Here is a 12,719-nt window from a genome sequence, read left to right as displayed (position 1 = left end):
GCATATCGCGGTCTGCATTTTAAAATAGTACGCCAGATGCTGACAGTGTGCAGCGCCAGCGTACCATTTCATTTTGCTGCTCTGCTGCCCTATGCAAAGCAGCACACAGCCAATCAGGAGAGGTGCAGCAAGTGAGAGCAGCGTCCTGCCCATCCCCCTTCCTCCCTAGCCCGCCTCTCTTCTTCCCTGGCCGCCGCCGCCGCACTCCTCCATCAAATTTGGGTTCCCCTTCGCTGGCGCTGCTTGCCTGGCAGCATTGAGACCTCAGATTAGCAGCGACCCGCAGTGGAGAGGAGAGCGGTGGGTAATGATGCGTATATAGAAAGTGCTTTACCTGTATACCCGCCGTTACCCATCATTCTCCTGTCCACGTCTCAGTGCTGCATGTCCCTCTGGGCATGCAGTGCCAGTGAGGTGGGTGACAATGTTGTGGAGGAGAACAGCGGCCAGTGGATGGAGGGAGGGGGCACCTATGCCTAGTTACCTATATGGAGTGCACCTATGCTACCTATATGGGTTGCACCTACCTATATGGGGTCCACTTATGCCTAGCTACCTATATGGAGGCACCTATGCCTAGCTAACCTATATTGGGGGCACCTATACCTGGCTAACCTATACTGGGGGCACCTATGCCTGGCTAAGCTATACTGGGGGCACCTATGCCTAGCTAACCTATACTGGGGGCACTTATACCTTGCTAAACTATACTGGGGGCACCTATGCCTAGCTAACCTATACTGGGGGCACCTATGCCTAGCTAACCTATACTGGGGGCACTTATACCTTTCTAACCTATATTGGTGGCACCTATACCTGGCTATTTTAAATGTTCATAGATCTCTCAAGCTCAGTAATTTTCAAAGAAGTTCGCAAGTCAAAAAAGTGTGGGCACTGGTCTAACACACGCCCTAGCTTACATCATCACTAGCAGCTATAGGAGAGCAAAATCTCCCCGGAGCACCTGTGGAAGGGGCGGAGTGACAAATCATGACAACCAACCAGCGCGTAGCGACCAGAGTAAACACCGCTCACGCTGGTATAATAAGATAAGGCAGAGCTGCAAAAAGGCAGCACTGTCATAGCAACAGGCCAGTGTGAAATGGCCAACAAAAATGACACTCACACTGGCTCAGCCAATGAGAATTAAGTGGGAGGAGTGGGAGCCCAGTTTATAATGAATGACGAGCAAAGAATCAAACACCGCTCACATAGCTAACAGTCAGCAGGATCGAAGAGGAAGGGAATTGGGTTACCATGGTAACCAAATTGTGCAGAGTGGGAAAACGAAGCACGCCTGCGCTGTAGCACAATACGGGCACCACTGCATTGTATATAGAGGCTGAGCGGCACCCTCAATACATTACCAGTTAACAAACATAAAGGTGGTGTGGTTGCAAAAGACAGCCAATCACCACCAATACAATATCATTGGATGCCCAAAGCCAGCGATCACAGCCAGACGATGCAAAACTTAGAGCGCTAATAATAAAACATAAGGATAGATCTGTCATATCACTTAAAAAGGCCAAGTGAAAAAAACAAAATGCTGAAAAATATAAAAGCTGCCCACAATGCTATATGTGGTCCAAACGTGACAGATCTGGTCCAATGTAAATAACTGACCTATCCATCAAACAGAAAGTCCCCCTCCCCCCCCCTACAGGTCAGCCACGGCCCCTTCATGGCATCTGAAAAGCAATATATGTCAAAATTAGAACACTGAATATAAAAATTAGAAAATCAAATAAATATGGATGTCATATTAAATGTACATCTACTACAGTAAAAAGATGCTAATAAAGCACCTCAAAAATCCGCAAACAGAAGCTCAATTCATATTCACGGTTTAACCCACCCTCCATCCAAGGTACCCAGGGTCGGGCCGAGGCAGAGGCGAGAGAGGCTCCAGTCTCAGGGCGCAGTGTAGGAGGGGGAGCAGGGCGGGGGCGAGGCAGAGGTGAGAGAGGCTCCAGCCTCAGGGCGCAGTGTAGGAGGGGGCGCAGGGCGGGCCGAGGCAGAGGTGAGAGAGGCTTCAGCCTCAGGGCGCAGTGTAGGAGGGGGCGCAGGGTGGGGCTGGGCAGAGGTGAGAGAGACTCCAGCCTCAGGGCGCAGTGTAGGAGGGGGCGCCAGGTGGGGCTGAGGCAGAGGTGAGAGAGGCTCCAGCCTCAGGGCACAGTGTAGGAGGGGGCGCAGGGCGGGGCCGAGGCAGAGGTGAGAGAGGCTCCAGCCTCAGGGCGCAGTGTACGAGGGGGCACACAACTCACTCAGCTATCATTCCCCTATTGTGTTTGAAGCAGAGAGAAATAAGAAAAGGGGGTACATGGAAGTAACTGCAAGCCAGATAACTAGAGATTAAGGTGTTGGGGGCCCTTGGGCACCTCTTAGTCTAATAGCAATCAGTGTGTGACGGCTGGGGTGGCAGGGATGGAGGGGCGCACTTTGGTGTCTCAGCCTTGGGTGCTGGAGGACCTTGTCCTGGCTCTGAAGGTACCTAAATGTTTTATCCAAAAAGCCTCCATTTTAAGCAAGGCTTGTTCCCTACTACCGCCCTTCCAATCACTAGAAACTCAATCGATGGCCATAATCTTAAGCTGTTACACCGAATGGCCCATAAAGGTAAAATGTTCAGAGACCAATTGTCCTCGATACACGGATACACGGCCTTTTAATCTCTTAGTAGTTATGCCTACATACCAACCAAACTTTTATTTCTAGGCTTAGAGTCTCAAACTTTGTCACGTACCATCGGTGCCTTTTTGAAAAACATAATCAGGGGGTATCTGAACTCTGGAATCATAGCTAACCCATCCCTAAGGAAGTGCCAATGTCTGCAAATAGAATGTGAAACCAAATCACTGCAGGCATTGTAGCGGGACACACATGGAAGATGAGGACCAATCGGTCTCCAGAGTGTATGTATCTTAGGGGAAAAACTACTTTCAGGGTAACCCCGGGCTCGACATTTTTGAATCATCTCTCCCTCCCATTTTTTTTAATGTGTTACTCACTCACAATTCTGTCCACACGTTGCAAATGCCTGAAGAGGATGCTCTCCTTTGTCCCCCTGGGATGAAAGCTGTTATAATACCAGACAGAATTCCTGCCAGTATGCTTAACATACATGTCAGTGACTACTCTGTCATCTTTCTTGATAACCACTTTATCAAGGAAATAAACGGATGTAGAATCATTATGAGAGGTGAGGCGGATAAAGGGGCAAAATGCTTCTAATTTTGAGATAAACAACAAGAGGGAATCATGTGACCCCCCCCCACCGTACACAAAAGATGTCAGCAATATAACGCCACCAGCACAAAACATGCTAGTGGAATAGAGAATTAGGATAAACAAAGGCCTCTCCAAAGAGGCCCATGTAAATATTTGTGTAGTAGGGTGCCACATTTGAACCCATTGCCGTCCCCCGACATTGGATATAAAACACCCCTTTAAATTCTAAGTAATTGCACTGAAGCACAATAATCAAACGTGACAAAAGAAACCTTCTCTGGGCATCAGACAAGTCTGTTTGCGTCATCAAATACCAATCCACCGCCTCTACACCCGCATCATGAGGGATGGTGGTGTAGAGGCTTTCAGCATACAAGATCACTAAGAGAACTGGTTCAGCGGGTAATTTCAAGGTCTGAATATTATCCCAAAACATGTTTGTGTCACGAACATAGTAAGGAGTTGATTGAACGATTGGCTGCAGGATCTGGTCCAAAAACTTAGCCAGAGAACCCACACTGGAACCAGCACACCGAACCCACACCGCAGACAATAGGTCGTCTGGGTCGGTTGGGTAGATTTTTATGAATTTTTGTGAAGGGTGTACAGTGTAGGAGTCTTAGGACAACTCTCATAAAACAGGACTTCCATACAAAAAATAAACATCAGTCAGCGCCTCAGAGAAAAAAACGCCAGGCAATTTAATGCAGTAAAATAGCCTAGCGTTTTTCTCGGAGAAGAGAGGGGAGGCGGGGCCAAGCGGTGGAAGAGGAATGATGTGGGGTCATCGGGGCGGTTTCATGGGACAAGACTTCAGAGGTAAATATAACTTTTCATTACAGCAACGCTGACTGATTTTTGTTATTTTTGTATGGAGGGCCTCTTTAAGATATGCATATAAACCTTGATCAACGATACTCTCATGCAAAGATTTATTAAGTATAGTGTCAATATTTCTACAAATACCAGGAAAGGGATCCATACAAACATATTTATATACATTCTGATCAGGAAGCTTCGAAAAATTTTGGACTCGTATGCAGCAGTGTCCAACACCACCACCACACTGCCCTTGTCAATGGGGGGAAGGTAATGGACTTATTCTCCTGTAGGGAGAGAGAATGCAGGCACACACACAGCAGGGAGGGAGAGAGCGCAGGCACACACACAGCAGGGAGGGAGAGAGCGCAGGCACACACACAGCAGGGAGGGAGGGAGAGCAGGCACACACACAGCACTGAGGGAGAGAAAGCAGGCACACACACAGCACTGAGGGAGAGAACGCAGGCACACACCCAGCAGGGAGGGAGAGAGCGCAGGCACACACACAGCAGGAAGGGAGAGAACGCAGGCACACAGCAGCAGGGAGGGAGAGTGCGCAGGCACACACAGCAGCAGAGAGGGATAAAGCGCAGGCACACACACAGCAGGGAGGGAGAGAGCACAGGCACACACACAGTAGGGAGGGAGAGAGCACAGGCACACACGCAGCAGCAGGGAGGGAGAGAACGCAGGCACACACACAGCAGGGAGGGAGAGAGCGCAGGCACACACACAGCAGGGAGGGAGAGAGCACAGGCACACACACAGCAGGTAGGGAGAGAGCGCAGGCACACACACAGCAGGGAGGGAGAGAGCACAGGCACACACACAGCAGGGAGGGAGAGAGCGCAGGCACACACACAGCAGGGGGGGAGAGAGCGCAGGAACACACAGCAGGGAAGGAGAGAGCACAGGCACACACACAGCAGGGAGGGAGACAGCGCAGGCACACACACAGCAGGGAGGGAGAGAGCGCAGGCACACATGCAGCAGGGAGGGAGAGAGCACAGGCACACACACAGCAGGCAGGGAGAGAGCACCGGCACACACACAGCAGGGAGAGAGAGAGTGCAGGCACACACACAGCAGGGAAGGATAGAGCACAGGCACACACACAGCAGGGAGGGAGACAGCGCAGGCACACATGCAGCAGGGAGGGAGAGAGCGCAGGCACACACACAGCAGGGAGGGAGAGAGCACAGGCACACACACAGCAGGGAGAGAGAGAGTGCAGGCACACACACAGCAGGGAAGGATAGAGCACAGGCACACACACAGCAGGGAGGGAGACAGCGCAGGCACACATGCAGCAGGGAGGGAGAGAGTGCAGGCACACACACAGCAGGGAAGGATAGAGCGCAGGCACACATGCAGCAGGGTGGGAGAGAGCGCAGGCACACACAGCAGCAGGGAGGGAGAGAGCACAGGCACACACAGCAGCAGGGAGGGAGAGAGCGCAGGCACTCACACAGCAGGGAGGGAGAGAGCGCAGGCAGGGATGGAGAGAGCGCAGGCACACAGCAGCAGGGAGGGAGAGAGCGCAGGCACACACACAGCAGGGAGGGAGAGAGCACAGGCACACACACAGCAGGGATGGAGAGAGCGCAGGCACACACAGCAGCAGGGAGGGAGAGAGCACAGGCACACACACAGCAGGGAGGGAGAGAGCGCAGGCACACACACAGCAGTGAGGGAGAGAGCGCAGGCACACATGCAGCAGGGAGGGAGAGAGCGCAGGCACACATGCAGCAGTGAGGGAAAGGGTCCATTAACCTCCCTGGCCGTATGATTATTTCCAGATTTTAGGGTCTTTTCAGCACGTTTCACTTTCAGACCCTAAAATAAGGAAAAATAATGCCGCCAGAAAGCCAGCAGCAGCCTCTGCACTTACTCACCTCCCTGGGTTCCAGCACTGCAATTCTCCCTCTGTACTCCGGGTGGCGCTGTAACTCTGTTGTGAGATCACTGACTGCGATCTCACCAGAGTGATTCAGAGCCTTGGAGGACAGGAAGAAGAACAGCTACCGATGTCTGGATTTCCTGGGAGGTGAGTAAAAAACGCCTGCTGTGCGCTATACTCTGCATTGAGCTACCAGCAGCTCTCCCGAGCATAGCTCAGGCTTACTGCCAGGGAGGTTAATTCTATGACAGCAGAGTCCCTGGTATTCGGCACTGGCGGGGACCACCTGAAGCCGAATACATGTGCTTGCCGGTTGTTTGAGCTAACGGCCTAAAAAGCATAAACCCTCCCCCTCCCCGTACAGCAATAAATACTTACCGTTACCGACCCTCCAGTGACGTCTTGTAAGCTTCCTGTAGCACCTGGTGGCTTTCCTGCATCTTCCGTGCACGCCTCCTGGCGTGTCACCTGACAGGTGTCGGGTCACATCACATGCCTGGAGCTGTGCACGGATACCATAAAGCCAATAGGAGCTACAGGAAGCTTAGAAGATGGCGCTGGGATCTCAGTAAGTATTTTAACCCCTGCAAAACACAGTCCCCTCAGGCATGCCGGTTAGATGAGACTTCCATTTGGCTGAGTTCCTAATGACGGGGACTTTGCTGTACATAGTAATTACAAACTCATACAAAAAAAACAATAGCACATGGTAAACAAACAGAAACATGATCCAATTGCGATACAAAAACGAAAAACTGTCCACGATATCGCACAATGAAGTGTGGTAGTCTGATAATCGTTAGATTCAAGCTACATCCTTTACATGACCAGCTCATCGCTAAGCAAACAGTGCCGCACCTGCTGTTCCCAGGCTGTAAAATGCTCTGCACTGCGTAGATGATGGGCAATGTTTAACTTTCTGAGCCAGGGACAGGTAAGTATGAGCAGCAGCAGACACCACTAACTATCACTCACATTATCCTTATTTCCAGCCAGTTGCATAACACAATGGTGGGAGATTCCAGCAGTCAGTATTCACTTCTGAAAATAAATAAAGCGCCGCCAGAAAGTCTTTTTTCGGATTTTTGCGGAAGCTTGAAATAGCCCTACTCTGAAAATAAGCCCTAGTTACAGTTCATAGAAAATGAAAATAATGTACAGGCAGTTATTATCATACACATGTTCTAGAGTACAATTAATTGGCAATAGAATACATCAGTATTATTTATATAGTGCTGACATCTTCTGCGGTGCTGTACAGAGTATATTGTCTTGTATGTCTCTTGGAGGAGTTCACAATCTAATCCCTCCCATGGTCATATGTCTATGTATGTATGGTGTAGTGCATGAATCGTAGTCTTGGGACAATTTAGGGTGCAGCCACTTAACTTATCTGTATGTTTTTGAGATGTGGGAGGAAACCGGAGTGGCCAGAGGAAACCCCCACAGACATAGGGAGAACATACAGACTCCATGTGCCCTGGCTGGGATTCAAACCAGGGGCTCAGCACTGCAAGGCGAGAGCGCTCCCCATGAGACATGACATGCTGCAGCTCAACACAATAACACACTGGCTGGCTGCTCACCCTCAGCCACTCCATTCCTCCTCAGTCAGGACAGCAGTGCCACCTCCCTTCTGCTGTGCAAGTCAAATAAAACACTGCTGCTCTCCTGCCTCCCCTGTCCTCTCTCACTGTCAGACTCCTCACACAGCACAGCAAGCTGCTTTTCCCTAGGGATGGACAGAAATGCCAATTTCTGCTTCCGCGGAAACATCCGTTTTCCACCATTGCCAATTACCACTACCGATTCCGCTTTCTGCATTCCGATGCGGATTTTTGTGGATATTTTCCACTCACAACAATTTTCTCAAAAACTATCAGGTCTTTTTGAAAAAAAAAAATGTCCTCCTGTTCCCAGTCTTCTTTTTAACATACCCTGAAAATGTGGTGTTTTTAGCACCTACGGGAGCTTTGCTATTAACATCTAAAGTTGGCGGCTATTGACTGTAATGTAAAATGCAGAGAATCCGCATCATGGATATGCAGTAATTTTATGACAATCAGAAGACTCAGAATGAATAAACCAATCAGAGAATGGGGATTTAGACTTTAAACTTTAGCATTTAATAGCACAACCCGCGTAGGTGCTAGAAACACCAATATTTCAGGTTCTGTTTGTTAAACAGGAGACTGGAAACAAGTGGAAAAAAAATTCAAAAAGACCCTATCGTTTTTGAGAAAATCGATGTTAAAGTCGGTGGAAATTTCCACAATGTCCGTGAAAATCCGCCTACCGCACTTGTATTACCGATTTCTACATTCCAATGTGGAAATGCAATTTCCGATCGGAAATGTGGAAATTGCATTTCCGAGGAATCCGAATGAACATCCCTATTTTTCCCCAGTGATGACCTCTTCACCTCGCTCTCCTCTCACTTCTCCTCCTACTCTGACTGTATGCTGTTAGTGTAAACACAGTACAAACATGCGGCCCCTGTAATCTCTGCACCTCATGCAAGTGTTTCACCTTGCTTCATGAGAGAACCGGCCCTACCTCTTCCATGTGTATAATCCACGTACAGCAGCCCCTTTCCTACATGAACAAATTCCATTAGCATCAGTTTTTCCATGTGTTGCCCCCCATTTTCAGCCATTTCCTATGTAGTAACCCCTCTTTCAAGTCCAGGTGCCCCTTGGCCTGCAGTCACCCAAGACATGGGCCTTTTGAGGCTTTTCCAAAAATCCTGCCCTGCCCCCACTCCCAGTATGCGTGCTGCTGTGCAGGGAGACTAAGGGCCAGATTTATCAAAGCATTACTGACAATTTTTCTTCTAAAACTGTTCTAACCAGCAGAGGAAATGTTCTGTATGATAGTAAGAAACTTCCCAAATCCTACGTAATAGCAGCAGTTTAGCGTGTATTTCTAGAGCTGCACTACAGTTAAGAAAAGTGCAAATCCATCCCTAAACTGCTGCAGATTAACCTTCCTGGCGGTAAGCCCGAGCTGAGCTCGGGCTATGCCGCCGGAAGGCACCGCTCAGGCCCCGCTGGGCCGATTTGCATAATTTTTTTTTGCTGCACGCAGCTAGCACTTTGCTAGCTGTGTGCAGTGCCCGATCGCCGCCGCTACCCGCCGATCCGCCGCTATCCGTCGCGCCGCAGCCGCTCCCCCCCAGACCCCGTGCGCTGCCTGGCCAATCAGTGCCAGGCAGCTCTATGGGGTGGATCGGAATCCCCTTTGACGTCACGACGTCGATGACGTCGGTGACGTCATCCCGCCCCGTCGCCATGGCGATGGGGGAAGCCCTCCAGGAGATCCCGTTCTTTGAACGGGATCTCCTGATCGGAGGGGCTGGGGGGATGCCGCTGAGCAGCGGCTATCATGTAGCGAGACTTTGTCTCGCTACATGAAAAAACAAAAAAAAAATTAAAAAAAAAAAGATTTGCTGCCCCCTGGCAAATTTTTAGCAAACCGCCAGGAGGGTTAAGAGGTGCTTCATAGCAGTTCTCCAGATAGTGCAGCAGTGCAGGATAGATGTGATTTGTGAAGGGCTCCTCCCCCCTCACTCAGAGCCTGCTGAAAGCAGATGTGTTGGTTACCTCAGCAACAGCAATTTTCCTCACAGTGCACTGCCTGAGAGACCTTCCTAACTCCTCCTATTCCTAACAGTTTAAGAAGGAATTTGCACTATTCAGTGATTTCTTAGGATGTCTGAGACAGTTCTGCACGGATTTCTAAAAACCTACTAATATTTTGTCTCAGACACTCTTGATAAATGCCCCCGAGGCACTTCTACCTGCTATAAAAAGACACACAATCAGGGCCACCATCAGAAATTTTTGGACCCCTCACACATCATCAGGCCTTTGCCCTCCCACTGGCTGCTATGTCCGCCCACTAGCCAACCCAACCCTTGCCCGCCAGTAAGTGTTTTCATAGGATAGAATTAAGGATACCTTAGTGGAAAATAAAATGAAAAATGGGGTGGAGCAGGCATGTTTAGTGGGCCCAACGCTCCCCCCGTTCTCCTCCATCCCTCTCCATTAGTCAGTAGCGACCCCCCATTCTCAGTAAGAGTGGTGAGCATGAGGAGAGCCACCATTAAGGTCTCCTTTAATGCCAGTGTGGGGGGGAAGGCCTCCGGGCCTCTCACTCTAGTGTCAGTTGTTCCCCCCCTGATGGCGGCCCTGCACACAATTATTTTGCAATGACTATGTGGCTGGATTCACGTGTGTCTACGGTATTGTATGACAGAATGTGGTGTAATTCTGCGGCCCCAATCACCACGTTATATCGCGATGGCATGAAAGGCAGTCATTCATTATACCATCTGTCGTGCTGTTATTAATAGTATTGATTCCGCCCTGCGCTGGGATAACGCCGTCCTTATCAGTGTTTGTCAAATACAGGATCTGCAAAATATAAATACAGCCGTGGTTCAATAGCTAATGTAGCTTAATGGAGAAGGGCAATTAAATGCTGTTTTCCATGACACCCGGGGGTGCTAAGAGGCAGGGTGAGCCCTGCAGATATGGAGGCCTCCCTCCCCCCCCCCCCAACCCCCGTTACTGACCATCTGGCCGATTGTTGGGTGAGTCATACTTCTATGTAGGGTGCTCTCACCTGGCAACGCTCCAATCATCTCAGTAATCTAGAGTGCACTACAGTAACTGCTTTTTTGTGTTAAAGTGGACCTGAACTCTTGCACAGGACAGAAGCAAAACACAGAGAAATGCACCCTGTGTGTATTTAGAGAGTTTAGCCTGTCTAATTCCCCCTAATCTGTGACTAATCACCACTGGAATTTGATCTCTTAGCTGTGTCAGCTCAGGAATCTCCTCTGCCAAGGCAGAGCAGTTAATTTGTAAACACAGGATGTTAACCCTTTGTCTGCTTCCATGAAAGCAGGAAGTTGACACACTTCAGATTTATTGCAGGAAAGAAATGTTTTTCTTTAAAGGTTTTTATGTTGTTGCATTTCTTGTAGGGCAGAGAGGAAGTTCTGAGTTCAGGTTCACTCTATATAGACCTGAAGATTTTTTTTTTTGTAAGTGTAAGGCCCGGTTCACATTAGCGTTCGCTATCCAGATTTTCCGGATCTGATCCGGACCGCATACTGTGCAAACGGAACGTACGTTCCGCATAGCAATGTAAAGTGTATGCGGACGTTCACACGCGTCCGTTCCGTACAGTACGGAGCCGGATCGGATCCGGACTCCGGACTCTTTTCCAACATGCACTATTTTTTGGGTTCGGATCTCCGGCCCACGCACCCGGAACGGAGCCGGACCTGAGCCTGACAGCACCATCAGGAACACAGAACGGAACGGAAGGCACAGAACACACTGCCTACAAAAACCTGACATTCTACCCCACTTCCTATGCGTATGCAAGCGGCCATTTCGGATGGGGACACATGGGCCAAGCATGTCTGGAGTGGAGCAGCAGTGACAGACGTGCTGGAGCTGTTTTGGCAGAATGTCGGAGGTGGAGGTGAGGCCTACAGCGGAGGAACCTGATTCTACAGGTGCACCAGGTGCACCTTCTGCTGACCCCAACATTTTTTTTTTTCAAATTTTGCTATTTTTTGCCCACGGATCCGGATGGCAGCCTGATGCATGCCTGATACAAACGGACTGGATCCAGATCGGAACCGTACGGTTCTGATCAGGATCAGGTCAGGATCCGATCCGTTTATTTGCCAAAACGCAAGTGTGAACGGGGCCTTATACTTCTATCAGTAGGGGGAAGCCTCCAGATGCTCGGAGGTGCACAGCCCCTCCTCTTCCTCCTTGTGGCTGCGCTCCTGTCTGTCTGTACGACTGTAGCCACACAGCGCAGGTGCACGGACTGCCATGCATGTGCAATAGCTCCCAACCGTCCCTCTTTGGGAGCCCTGGCCCTCTGTCCCTCTTATTCCCTCATTTGTCCCGATTTCAGGACTTTGTCCCTCTTTCTATGTAAATATATACATTTCTCTACTTAAAAATGATTTGCAGCTACCCGCCAGCCCCCCCCTCCCCCCAACCCCTTGCGCAGCCTGGCCAATCAGTGCCAGGCAGCGCTGAGGGGTGGATCGGGATTCCCTCTGACGTAGTTGACGTGGATGACGTCATCCCGATTGTCGCCATGGCGACAGGGGAAGCCAAACAGGAAATCCCATTCTGAACGGGATTTCCTGTTTGCTCTGATCGCCGGAGGCAATCGGTGGGGGTGGGGGGATGCCGCTGCACATCGGCTATCATGTAGCTGGCGCTAGGCTAGCTACATGATTAAAAAAAACAAAATTAAAAAAAAGTTCTGTGCTGCCCCCTGGCGATATTACCGTATTGTATCGCCCAGGAGGTTAATGGATATATTACTAATTTTAAAATGTTAATATGAAGGAAAATGAACCAGGATTGAAAGGGCCAGTGTGGTTTGAATTATAAAACAACATATTCTTCTTATGAAATCTTTATGGTATACGTGACTAGGGGTGTGTTGGGGGTGTGATCAGGGGTGTGATGGGGGCATGGTGATGGGTGTGGCAGGGCATGGCTTAAGTGTCCCTCTTTCTCATCTCAAAAAGCTGGGGGGTATGCATGTGCAATAGCAATGAGAAAAACGCAGTGCAGAAGCAGCTCCGTGTACTGTGTGCTTGTGTAGCGTGGATGCGCTTGTATGAGAAGGGGAGTACATACCCATGTCACATGTCACCTAGGTTGATTGGTTGTTTTTTTCTGAAAACTGGACTTAGACTAGTTAGAGATCGCCTATGACT

This window comes from Hyperolius riggenbachi, chromosome 2, assembly GCF_040937935.1.
Source record: "Hyperolius riggenbachi isolate aHypRig1 chromosome 2, aHypRig1.pri, whole genome shotgun sequence".
NCBI lineage: Eukaryota > Metazoa > Chordata > Amphibia > Anura > Hyperoliidae > Hyperolius > Hyperolius riggenbachi.
Note: the sequence above shows the minus strand (reverse complement) of the source record.